The sequence below is a fragment of the Chiloscyllium plagiosum genome, unplaced genomic scaffold (genome assembly GCF_037043375.1).
Source record: "Chiloscyllium plagiosum isolate Xiang-an unplaced genomic scaffold, Cpla_swu_hap1 HiC_scaffold_5, whole genome shotgun sequence".
Lineage (NCBI taxonomy): Eukaryota > Metazoa > Chordata > Chondrichthyes > Orectolobiformes > Hemiscylliidae > Chiloscyllium > Chiloscyllium plagiosum.
In genome coordinates, this window is record NW_028270143.1 from 96,361,312 (window position 1) to 96,373,945 (window position 12,634).

Here is a 12,634-nt window from a genome sequence, read left to right on the forward strand (position 1 = left end):
TTGCTACTAATTGCCTGACCAATCAGCAGCCTCTCCTCATGCTGTGTCAATTCCTTGTGTCCCAATGGTGATTAGTGCAAGATATGAGTCTTTGACCTCTTGTCTTCTTCAAGTGATGTTCAAGTTGTGTACTACCAAGAAATTATTCATGTCTTCATGTAGGAGTTTATAACCTGTAAACACGGCAATGTAAATGATATGCTTTTCTAGTTAAAAATGTAATTTCACTTGGACAGCAATGCAGCCATTATGCTAGAGCAAGTGAGGGCCCAATAGATGACACAGATGTGGTCATTTAATCAAACAACAATTCTATTATTGCTGGCTATTGCTGCTGACATTTCTTTTTGAGTGTCTAATGCAACAGTGAACACGGTTTTCTTTGTCTAGATGAATTCTCACCAACCCTCCATATTCATGCCAGTTAAGGGCATTGAAGTAGAGGAAGTGCTGACAGAATAACGTCTGCAGTTCTGAAACAGTTTAGTAATATGGAAGCAATTTATCATCGCTGGGAAAGTTGATGACAGTTAAAGAAGACCAATTACTGGATTTTACTGGGAATGAAGCCTAACTATGACACTATCTGTTGCAGTGTAGTCCAGATATTATGATGATCTCTTTCATTTTTGTTATTTTCTTTGCCTGGCCTTGGCTCTCTGCATATGTCGTTTCCACCCTCTTTCCATTCCTTTACCACACGCAAGTCTTGACAAAGTGGAAGTGGGGGAGGGGGTTTATTCTCAGTGTTCTCTGAATATTAACAGTGTAACGCCATCTATTGAGTAGCAGTGCTTCACATATAAGAATGTGTCCACATTATGTGATTAATTAACAATGCTGTGATTTCCTAACAGCAACAGTATCTGCTGGTAGTTAAAAGAAAGATAAGCAAATTGCCCACTGGGCAGCACTGGGTGGGCGGCACGGTGGCACAGTGGTTAGCACTGCTGCCTCACAGCGCCAGAGACTCGGGTTCAATTCCCGCCTCTGGTGACTGTCTGTGTGGAGTTTGCACATTCTCCCTGTGTCTGCGTGGGTTTCCTCCGGGTGCTCCGGTTTCCTCCCACAGTCCAAAAATGTGCAGGTCAGGTGAATTGGCCAAGTTAAATTGCCCATAGTGTTAGGTGAAGGGGTAAATGTAAGGGAATGGGTCTGGGTGGGTGTTGGGTCGGTGTGGACTTGTTGGGCTGATGGGGAATTGAAGGCATAGTTAAAGTAACCCCAACAGATGTGAAGATTATGAAGTTCTCCCTGGTGTGAGTACTGTAATGGATTGCTTTTAGAATTAATGGCATATGTATTCAACATACTTAAATGTACAAAATATGTAATTTTTGGTTTATTCTATATTTTCTTAAATTTTTGTGTAATTGACTTGTTTTATTGTTAAAACCAGATCTGTTACATGGAGTGTTTGTCTTTTAGTGAAAGACCATCTCTTTAAAACCAAAAAAGCATAATATGATCTATCAAGCCAAATTTCATTCTAGGATCTGACTTGTCTAGTAATAAAATCAGTTGGGAACATAATTTTTTTATATGATTTGGTGGCTAACCTTGTGTACAATGTATCCTTGCAGCAGCATTGCAATGAGAGGTGGTCTAGGACACCAATCTGCAGCATTACAGTATGGAGGTGAACTGTAAGTTGATCAAAGATGTGCCATGATGGTATGGATGGTGTGTTGAATGCCAGCATCCATAGATGTGGTGTGCATGCTGTTGCTGCCATGGAGGGTGCCTTGAGGTGTTAGTGCTAAGTTCAAGGTGAAAGTCTGGAAAATGGAGCAACAAGCTGAAGTCTCCAGGTACCTATTCTAACTTTAATGTCGGGAATTGACAGCGCATGGTTTCTCCCTTGCAGAGTAGGAACCTGTGCATTAATGAGATGAGATTTGGTCATAGTTAGGTTGGTAAAGAGCAATAATAATCTTTTTAGGTATCTCACCACTCACTAATGAGTATGTCATCTCAGCATCTGAAACCACTTTGGAAAATATGGCTTGTTGCTCCTGATGTTGGGAAAGGCGTCACCTGACCTCTCTCACCATTCTGCCAGGCTTCTTGCCCACATTTACCAGGGCCTTATAAGATTCTGCTCAGTGTGCATAATTCAGGATAAATGTGTTCAAATAAATAAACCTTTTTTTAAAGTTTAAATTCAAAAAAGCTTCAATGGTTGTTAAATAAAAGACCTAGAGGACACGAACAGCATTATGTTAAACAAAATATTTATTCCTACTCTACTGTAAAATTCCAGGGTTCAAATTTCAATGCCACTTATCATGCCATTTAAAAGCAACATAAAGCATAGTACACTGAGTGTAAGATCACTTTCACATAGCAAGTTGTGTAAATAGTAAGCAGTGATGTTTATGATTGGAACTTGATTTAGAATCCAATACAGACTGAGGATTCTATTTTAAAGAACTGCAGCCAACCTAAATAATTTCTGCATTATCTACAACTCAATACTATTCCCAATTCAGTACGAATTGGGATTGAGAATGAAAGAGAAGGGAGGTGTTGTGCTTCAATAAGTGATTGCCCTGCCTCTGAGCCAGAGCTCTGGGTTCATGTCCCACTCTCGGACTTGTTGCCTGTGAAAGGAATACACATAATATGGTCAAGCTGGTTGATGAATCATCTCTAATCATTCAAAGTTTGTGAGAAGATTTGTAGCTCGGGTGCTCGTTGCTGTGGTTCTGTTTGCCGAGCTGGAAGTTTTTGTTGCAAACGTTTCGTCCCCTGTCTAGGTGACATCCTCAGTGCTTGGGAGCCTCCTGTGAAGCGCTTCTGTGGTGTTTCCTCCGGCATTTATAGTGGCCTGTCCTTGCCGCTTCCGGTTGTCAGTTTCAGCTGTCCGCTGTAGTGGCCGGTATATTGGGTCCAGGTCTATGTGTTTGTTGATGGAGTTTGTGGATGAGTGCCAAGCTTCTAGGAATTCCTTGGCTGTTCTTTGTTTTGCTTGCCCTATAATGGTAGTGTTGTCCCAGTCAAATTTATGTTGCTTGTCGTCTGCATGTGTGGCTACTAGGGATAGCTGGTTGTGTCATTTCGTGGCTAGTTGATGTTCGTGGATGCGGATTGTTAGCTGTCTTCCTGTTTGTCCTATATAGTGTTTTGTGCAGTCCTTGCATGGGATTTTGTACACTATATTAGTTTTGCTCATGCTGGGTATCGGGTCCTTAGTTTTGGTGAGTTGTCTGAGGGTGGCTGTTGGTTTGTGTGCTGTTATAAGTCCTAGTGGTCGCAGTAGTCTGGCTGTCATTTCAGAGATGGTCTTGACGTATGGTAGTGTGGCTAGTCCTTTGGGTTGTGGCATGTCCTCGTTCTGTTGTCTCTCCCTTAGGCATCTGTTGATGAAATTGCGAGAATATCCGTTTTTTGCGAATACCTTGTATAGGTGTTCCTCTTCCTCTTTTTGCAGTTCTGGTGTGCTGCAGTGTGTTGTGGCCCTTCTGAACAGTGTCTTGATGCAACTTCGTTTGTGTGTATTGGGGTGGTTGCTTTCATAGTTCAGGACTTGGTCTGTGTGTGTGGCTTTCCTGTGTACCTTTGTGGTGAATTCTCCGTGGAGAATACCCAGCATGAGCAAAACTAACGTAGTGTACAGCAAGGACTGCACAAAACACTATATAGGACAAACAGGAAGACAGCTAACAATCCGCATCCACGAACATCAACTAGCCACGAAATGACACAACCAGCTATCCCTAGTAGCCACACACGCAGACGACAAGCAACATAAATTTGACTGGGACAACACTACCATTATAGGGCAAGCAAAACAAAGAACAGCCAAGGAATTCCTAGAAGCTTGGCACTCATCCACAAACTCCATCAACAAACACATAGACCTGGACCCAATATACCGGCCACTACAGCGGACAGCTGAAACTGACAACCGGAAGCGGCAAGGACAGGCCACTATAAATGCCGGAGGAAACACCACAGAAGCGCTTCACAGGAGGCTCCCAAGCACTGAGGATGTCACCTAGACAGGGGATGAAACGTTTGCAACAAAAACTTCCAGCTCGGCGAACAGAACCACAGCATCTCTAATCATTCTAATATATGCGAGGCCCAGGCATGCAGAAATGGTGGGAGAGATTCGCAGTCCGCCATCATTGAGAACACACCTTACCATGTGTCATCATATGTCAGAAATCCCTTGTGTAACGACATGAGGAGAGGTACACCCATTCAGGACTTTTACATGAGAGAACAAGAAAGAATATTTTTAGAATTTATTTGTTCATGGGATGTTAGTGCGATTGGATATACCAGCATTTATTCCCCATCTCCAAGTGTCTGTCCTTTTCTGTCATAAAATTTGAAGTGGGAATGCTTGCCCATATTTGTGTATTCATGACTCCTCAGATATTGAAAGTCCAAACACAGCAAGAAATTTACCTCAGATTACAACGGGATCTTGATCAGATGGGCCAATGGGCTGAGGAGTGGCAGATGGAGTTTAATTTAGATAAACATGAGATGCTAAATTTTGGAAAGGCAAATCAGGGCAAGACTTACACACTTAATGGTAAAGTCTTGGTGAGTGTTGCTGAACACAGAGACAATGGAGTGCAAGTTCATAGTTCTTTGAAAGTAGAGTTACAAGTAGACAGGATAGTGAAAGTGTTTGGTATGCTTGTCTTTAATGGTCAGTGCATTGAGTGGAGGAGTTCGGAAGTCATGTTGAGGTTGTACAGAACATTGATTAGGCCACTTTCGGAATACTGCGTTCAATTCTGGTCTCCCTGCTATAGGAAGGATGTTGTGAAACTTGAAAGGATTCAGAGAAGATTTACAAGGATGTTGCCAGGATTGGAGAGTTTGAGCTATAGGGGGGAGGCTGAATAGGCTGAGGCTATTTTCCCTGGTGCATCAGATGCTGAGGGGTGATCTTATAGAAGTTTATAAAGTCATGAGGGGCATAGATAGGGGTAAGTAGCCAAGGTCTTTTTCACAGAGTAGTGGAGTCCAAAACTAGAGCGCATAGATTTAAGGTGTGAATGGAAAGATTTAAAAGGAATCTAAGGGGCAGCTTTCTCACGTATGCATGGTGCATATACGGAATGAGCTGTCAGAGGAAGTGGTGGAGGCTGGTAAAGGCATTTGGATGGGTACATGAATTGGAAGGTTTTACAGGGATATCGGGTGGCACGGTGGCTCAGTGGTTAGGACTGCTGCCTCACAGCACCAGGGTCCCAGGTTCGTTTCCAGCCTCCCTGTGTCTGCGAGAGTTTCCTCCGGATGCTCCGGTTTCCTCCCACAGTGGAGGTTAGGTGAATTGGCCATGCTAAATTGCCCATTGTGTTAGGTGCATTAGTCAGAAGAAAATGGGTCTGGGTGGGTTACTCTTCTGTGGGTCGGTCTGCACTGGTTAGGCAGAAGGGCCTGTTTCCACACCGTAAGGAATCTAATCTAATCTAATTTAAAAATGCAGGCAAATGGGACTAAATTAATTTAGGATATCTGGTCAACATGGACAAATTGGACCAAAGGCCTGTTTCCATGCTGGACAGCTCTATGACTCAATAACCACTTCCATCTACAAAGCCGAAGTTCAGCTGATACATGGGAATACCACCACCTCCAAGTTCCCCTCCAAGCCACCAGCCATCAGCCATCCTGACTTGGAAATATATCATGGTTCATTCAGTGCTGCTGGGTTAAAACCTGTGCATTGTGGATCAACTACAGCACATGGACTGCAGTGGTTCAAGAAGGCAGCTCACCAACAATGTAGAACATCAGCAGTAGTGGATTGGTTGTACTAACACTTCTGGGATATGGATCCTGTGCAAGACATTTATGGCTGTGATACACTAAACGTTCACATTCACAGGTTTCATCATGGCTTGCCATGACTGTGAGTACATACTTTTGAAATCCACAGAGCACTGCGAATATTGACACTTGCCCTGTGTCTATGTTAATCTTAGCCAATAACAAATAAGCACCAATTTCAGAGGTTAGTTAATTTGAGTTTTGCAAATAGTTCAGGCAGTCTGATGACATCAATATTTTGCTTGAGATTGACAGGATGAAATAAATGTTCATCACTGTTTTTTCCTGTCATGTAAATGGTCAGATTCCAGATTGTTGATTATTCCATGTGTACACGTGTGGCAGGATTTCAGATGATCTTTTGTGTACCTGGAAGCTACACCTTGCTTGTTTTTCTGCATTGGGATTACCTGAATTTAGAAACCATAGCTCTGAATACCATTTAAACATTTTAAATTCTATTTAGAGGTCTATGTGTCTTGGTTTAGACTAAGTCATTTTGTGAATGATCTGAGAATATGCACTTGACTGTCTCTCAATCATTATTAATCCAGTACATGACTGTTGATGGGGATTTGTCTGCTTACCAGAAAACTCTCTTTTCAACATTGTAATGAACAAAAACATCTCAGATTGTCTCATGCACTCCAGTGTCTTTTAAAACTGCCGACCACAAGCTTCTGCTGACTATTGAAGAACAAAAGGCCCTGTCAGCTTTCCAATGCTTTTCTTCGCTTTGGGTTAATGGTAATGCTGTAATAATCAATTGCTTATCATGGATTGACTAACTCTGAGGATTAGTGTATTTGACCCAGTAAAACACTTTACAGGTTATGCAGCAGACACAGGCATCCAACTGATTTCAATGTGTGCAAATTGCACAGCCTTAGCAAACATGTGAACAAACAACCGCACAACCTTATTTGTATACAGCGTCACGAGTCCTTAAAGGTGAACCCACTTAAAGGCAGAGTACATGAACAGCATTATAACATTTCAGTTTTGGTACCATCCCAGTAAATCTCTCTTGCATTGTCTTCAATGACCCCAAACTTGATTTGTTAAGGAGCAGACCACAACTCTGCACAGTCCCCTTAGCATGGTCCAAGTTGTTTGTTGTATGAGTTGTCCATCTCTGGCTTAAAGGTATTCAAGTCAGAAAGTCGGAGTGAGGAAAGGTTAAATGGCTGCTCTCATTCTTTCAGTCATTTTTGAATACAGAATGCAAATTATTTCTTGTCCGACCCTGGAACCACGTTTTCCTTCTCTGATGATTAGTGAAGTCCCATTCTTTTTAAAAATGCAATAAATCAGTCTGCTTTTGTGCCACTAGTTGACAGTCACTTCCTTGAGTTGACAAGTGTGAAAAGACAACTTGCTAAATTGCATTAAAATTTAATTATTAGCTTATCGTGATGTCTAGGTCTTACTTCCTGACTCTGCAAAATTGTGTCCATGAGCTGCTTTCATGATTTCCAAACATTCAGATCAGGTCCATCCCTCTCCCCCTCCCATACTCCCACTTCCCCTCTTGTATCAATGAAAGGTGGTTAAATTATTTTAAATACTGTTTTTCAGTCACATAAAATGTGGAAATATTGTTGCAGTTATTTATACCCTTTACACTGCCTCATTCCATAAATAATGTGAATTTAACTGGAAATAGTACTCCACATGTGGCCACAATAATTGTTTATTTAGAGCCAATGTCATGTCCTCAGTTTTGCATATATATCTCCCATTCCCCTTGATACCTTTAAAAATATTAAAAACTTATTAATCTTTTTGAATTCCCTTCACAGCCTTCTGTGGTAGAGACGTCCACAGGATCACTACCTTTGATTGAAGAAATATTTATTCATCTCAAGCTTAAATGATCTATCCTGTATCTTGACACTGTGTCTCCTAGTTCTAGATTCCCCAACCATTGGAAACATTCTCCCTACATCTAACCTTTGAACCCTATTAGAATTTTATGTGTTACAATCAGACGTCCCCTTCTAAACTCTAGTGAATACAGATCCAGATGAGTCAATCTCTCCTCAAAGGACAGTATCAGCCTAATGAACTTCCACTACACACCCTCTGTGACAAATACATCTATGACCATTACTGCATTATACCCAAGTTACTGCAGGTCTACAACTATTCACAATCCACACAAGAGATTTGGGTGTGTGAACCAATTGTAAAATTTCCAAATTTGACATTGACGCCAAACTTTCCCCAGATAGGAATTTGTGAAGAGAGTGCAAGGAGGCTCCAAGATGAAGGCTAATTGAATGGGTGAGAATCTGCAGATGGAAGCTAACGGAAATAAGAGTGAAGTTATTCACTTTGGCGGAGTGGCAGAATATTTCTTCAACGGTGATGGTTGGGAAATGCAGATATTGAGGTCCTTGTCCATGTGTCGCTAAACTCTAACAGGCAGGTGCAGCAAGCAATTAGGAAGGCAAGCTGTCTGTTGGCTTCAGATTAAGGGAATTTGCATACTGAGGTAATGGTGTTTAATAGAGTCATAGAGAATGTGAAATAATTCTACAGTTCTATCAAGCCTTGGTGAGACTTCACCCAGAATTCTGTGCAGAGTTTTGGTCTCCTCATCTAAGTAAAGGTATACTTGCCATGGAGAAAGCGCAGCGGATGTTCACCAAATGGATCTCTGAGATGGCAGGATTGTCTTGTGAGATGAAATTGAGGAAACTGCATCTGCGTTCTATAGAGTTTCAAAGAATGAAAGGTGGCCTCATTTGAAACTGAAAACATTCTCACAGGGTGTGACACGGTGATTGCAAATAAGATATTTCCCCTGGCTGGTGACCTTAGAATGAGGAGGCGTAATCTCAGAATAAAGAGCAGGTCATTTAGGAAATCTCTCACTCATTGTGTGGGTAACCTTTGGAATTCTTTACCCTAGAGAGTTGTGGAAACTCAATCATTGAGCATGTTCAAGACAGAAATCAATTGATTTCCAATGACTTGAAACATGGTGGCTCAATGGTTAGCACTGCTGCGTTGCAGTACCAGAACCTGGTTCCATTCTATTCTTGGGTGACTGTTTGTGTGAAGTTTGCATGTTCTCCCTGTGTCTGCATGGGTTTCCATTGGGTGCTCCAGATTCCTCCCACAGTTCAAAGATGTGCAGGCTACCTAGGTGTGTTAGCCATGGGAAATGCAAAGTTACAAGTATTGAGTCTGGGTTAGATGCTCTCTGGAGGGTCGGTGCAGACTTTATGGGCCCTGTGGCCTCTTTCTGCATTGTAGCGATTCTATGAGGTGAGGTGATGTGGAGACAGTGGGAAATTACATTGAAATGGTGGCTGAGCTCTGGCTCTGCATTTGGTGAACCCAAGTGTGGCTGTTGCAGCTTCAGGATGCTATCTTCATGAATTCTAGCAGGAAAGGCTAGTATGTCACCCATGATCGTCAAATTCTGCTGGTGCTCAAAATATGTTTTCCTGGCCAATTGCTGGGCCTTTGGTCTTACAACCTATGACACAATACCGATAGATGATGAGACAGTCCTGGTCATCTGCTTGTGTTGGACCTGGCTGAACTGATTGGGGACTGCTGATAACTGTGCCTGTAAGGCCTCTCTGCTCTGGAGCACTGACAATATTCATCTCTCATGGTTGTGTTGTAGTTTTATATCTTAATATCTGAATGGATTCTGCTGACTTACTGTGCCAAGATTGATCTTCTTGTCTTATTATTGATCTGTGCAGCCTCTGGACTTCTGCTTTACTCAATCATCAGAATGCCTTTATCCAGAGTCAGGTCTTCTTTGAACTGTAATATATCTGACAAAGATTTGTCTGTAATTCCAAAATCAATTCTGGCTCTTTTGAATTGTGATGGTAAATCGCCCTAAGCACATTTGTCCACTGATCTAACAATCTCATTAATGAAATCATCCATGGATTCCTTTGATGCTGAACTTTTTCACTAAATCTTGCTCTTTCCATACCTTTATTGGCTTTAAGTTGACATAATTGTCAAAGGCTTTCAGGACTTCCTAAACTAATTTGTTTCTTCTATTAGATCTTGGCATACTATAATTTCTAATCATTTCTAAAAATATATTTCCTTGTTCAGCTTCTGATTTAGTTATAGATTTGGAAACCATTCCCTGTCTTAAGAACAGCTTTCTCCAAATCTATGTTCAATTTGACCCATCTCTGAAGTTAAATCTTCTTGGCAATATTATTTCTGATGGCATATCTTCCTAATGTGATTCCTTATTGTCCTTGCTTAAAACTCTTTCAGTTTGCTGTATTAACAGTTCTGCTGCTCTGCATTCCTGTACTGGAGGGTGCTCCTGCTTTTTCTGGAAAAATGGAAGATTGCCACTGAAATAACTGCACAGAGACCAGTATCTTGTCACCAAGTCACCCTTTATTCACATGTGCACAATATACTGTCTGTGGCCAGCCAGCTCAGAGTCAGTCCCTGAACTGAGGAGATTCTGAATCCCTTGTTTGTTTTATTTTCTTCTTTTTGTCCCCTACACTACTGCCATACAGCAATAGTGCTTCTATTCCCCAGGACCCATATTTGTATGTGTGTGTGTGTGTGTGTAGGTGCAAGACACAGTGAAAACATCAAGTGTAAATAACTTTATTAATATTCCACCACCAGAAAATAAAGCATCCATGTGGCAAAGAAACTAGTGACAAGCAAAGCTTGGAGCAAATCCCCTGTTTATATAAATTTTTTTCAGCAATAGTACTTATCTTTCCCCAGCATCCATGTCGTGTACGTGCAGGTGTAGGATACAGTGAGGAAACATCGAGTGCAGAAATCTTTATTCATATTCCAACACCAGGAAGAAAAGTCACCCGAGTGGCCAGTGACAAGCAGTGCCCTGTTCCTTAAGGGCAAAGCCTGCATGAACAAGAAAGTGAAGGGGAGGGCAGGGGTTAAATCAAAATAGAGTCAGAGGGGTAAACAAAGCACTCCACACCCTGTGGTGCCCACCACTCCCTAAAACCCTTGAGGTTGTTGGCAAACACTGCATGCTCTTTCTCCAGGGACACACAGGCCAAACGTAACCGCGGAAGAGGGGCAGGCAATCGGCTATAACAAATCCCCTGTTTATATATATATATATATATATATACGTGTTTATTTCTTTTAAAAAATATATATAAAACACCCCACACTACCGCCAAACAGTGGCAGTGCTGATTTTCCCCCAGCGCCCATGTTGTGTGTGTGCAGGTGTAGGACACAGTGAAGAAACAATGAATGCAGAAAACTTTAATCATATCCCACCACCAGGAAGAAAAGAAACACCTGAGTGGCCAGGGACAAACAGTGCCCCTCTCATCGAGGGGCAATGCCTATGTAATCGAAAAAGTGAAGGGGGTGGTAGGGATTAAATCAGAGTGGGAAATAAAACACTTCACATTCCGCAGTACCCATCTCTCCCTGAAAACCTCGAGGTTGTTGGTAGATACTGCGTGCTCCTTCTCCAGAGATACCCAGGCACTGAAGAGGGGCAGGAAATCGATCGTAATGAATCCCCTGTTTATCGTTTTTTTTCTTTTTTTATCTTTTTTCTCCCTAATGTTTTTTCTTTTCTCCATGTTGTGTGTGTACAGGTGTGAGACACGGTGAAAGGCAACAGGTGCACAAATCTTTATTCAGTTTCCACCACCAGGAAGATAGGAAAACACCCGAAGGCCAGTGACAAGCAATGCCCTTCACATCAAAGGGCAATGCTGTGTGATCAAACAGTGAAGGGGAGGGCAGGGATTAAATCACAATAGAGTTGGAGGGGGAAATAAAACACTCCACTCCCTGCAGTGCCCACCTCTCCCTGAACAGCTCGAGGGAGTTGGTATTCATCGCGTGTCCTTCTCCAGGGACACCTGAGCACGGGCGTAACCATGGAAGAGGGGCAGGAAATCAGCCATAACGAATCCTCTTTTCATATTGGTCAGCCAGGAGTCCCTGATTGGCCCAGGTTAACATCCCCAATTAAGGATCTCATAGTTAATAAGATCCACCTCGTTCCAATCACTACAATCACCTTCTCAACTAAATGCAGAATTCTCACTATTCATAGCTGAAATAGAGGTTTCAAGCAAAAAATGGTTGATTCCACACCTTTTTTGTGTAACTCTAATGGGCAAATTCCATTAGATGGCCTTAATAAACACTTCCTGTTCCCTTTATGGCTTTACTTAGTGAATCCACCTTTAGCAGCTTAGTAACTGATGTCTGCTTTAATCAAAGATTTACAAAATGATTCCGAATATATACAGCTTTACAAGATGAATTCTGCTTGTTTAACATGTCTGGGTCTTTAATAATAGTCTCCTTCTCATCCACAATCGTTTCCAGAATTATTCCTGTTCTGTGCAGTTTTACTAAATGCTTCCTGCCTTTAATACAGTTTCTACAATTTTAACAAAGTCTCCTAACTATTTTCATGTGACCAGTTCTCCTTAGGCTTTTCATCTGCCCCTGACCCCTGACATTTTTCTTTGCCACTGCCCCAAGTCTGAGATCTCAGAGTAAATCACTTTGTTGCCTTTGATTCCCCTTACTGTAGCCATGTCTCATGGTGCCTGCTGACTATGGCAGTGATACGTGATCTGAGTTTTCCTTACTTTTCACTTTCCCAGCTTATAGTACTGGGCTGTTTTTAAAGTTTTCCCTTGTCCAATGGGGATTTTAACTTTATTCATGAAGCTGAAAATGTGTTGCTGGAAAAGCGCAGCAGGTCAGGCAGCATCCAAGGAACAAGAGAATCGACGTTTCGGGCATAAGCCCTTCTTCAGGAATGAGGAAAGTGTGTCCAGCAGGCTAAGGTAAAAGGTAGGGAGGA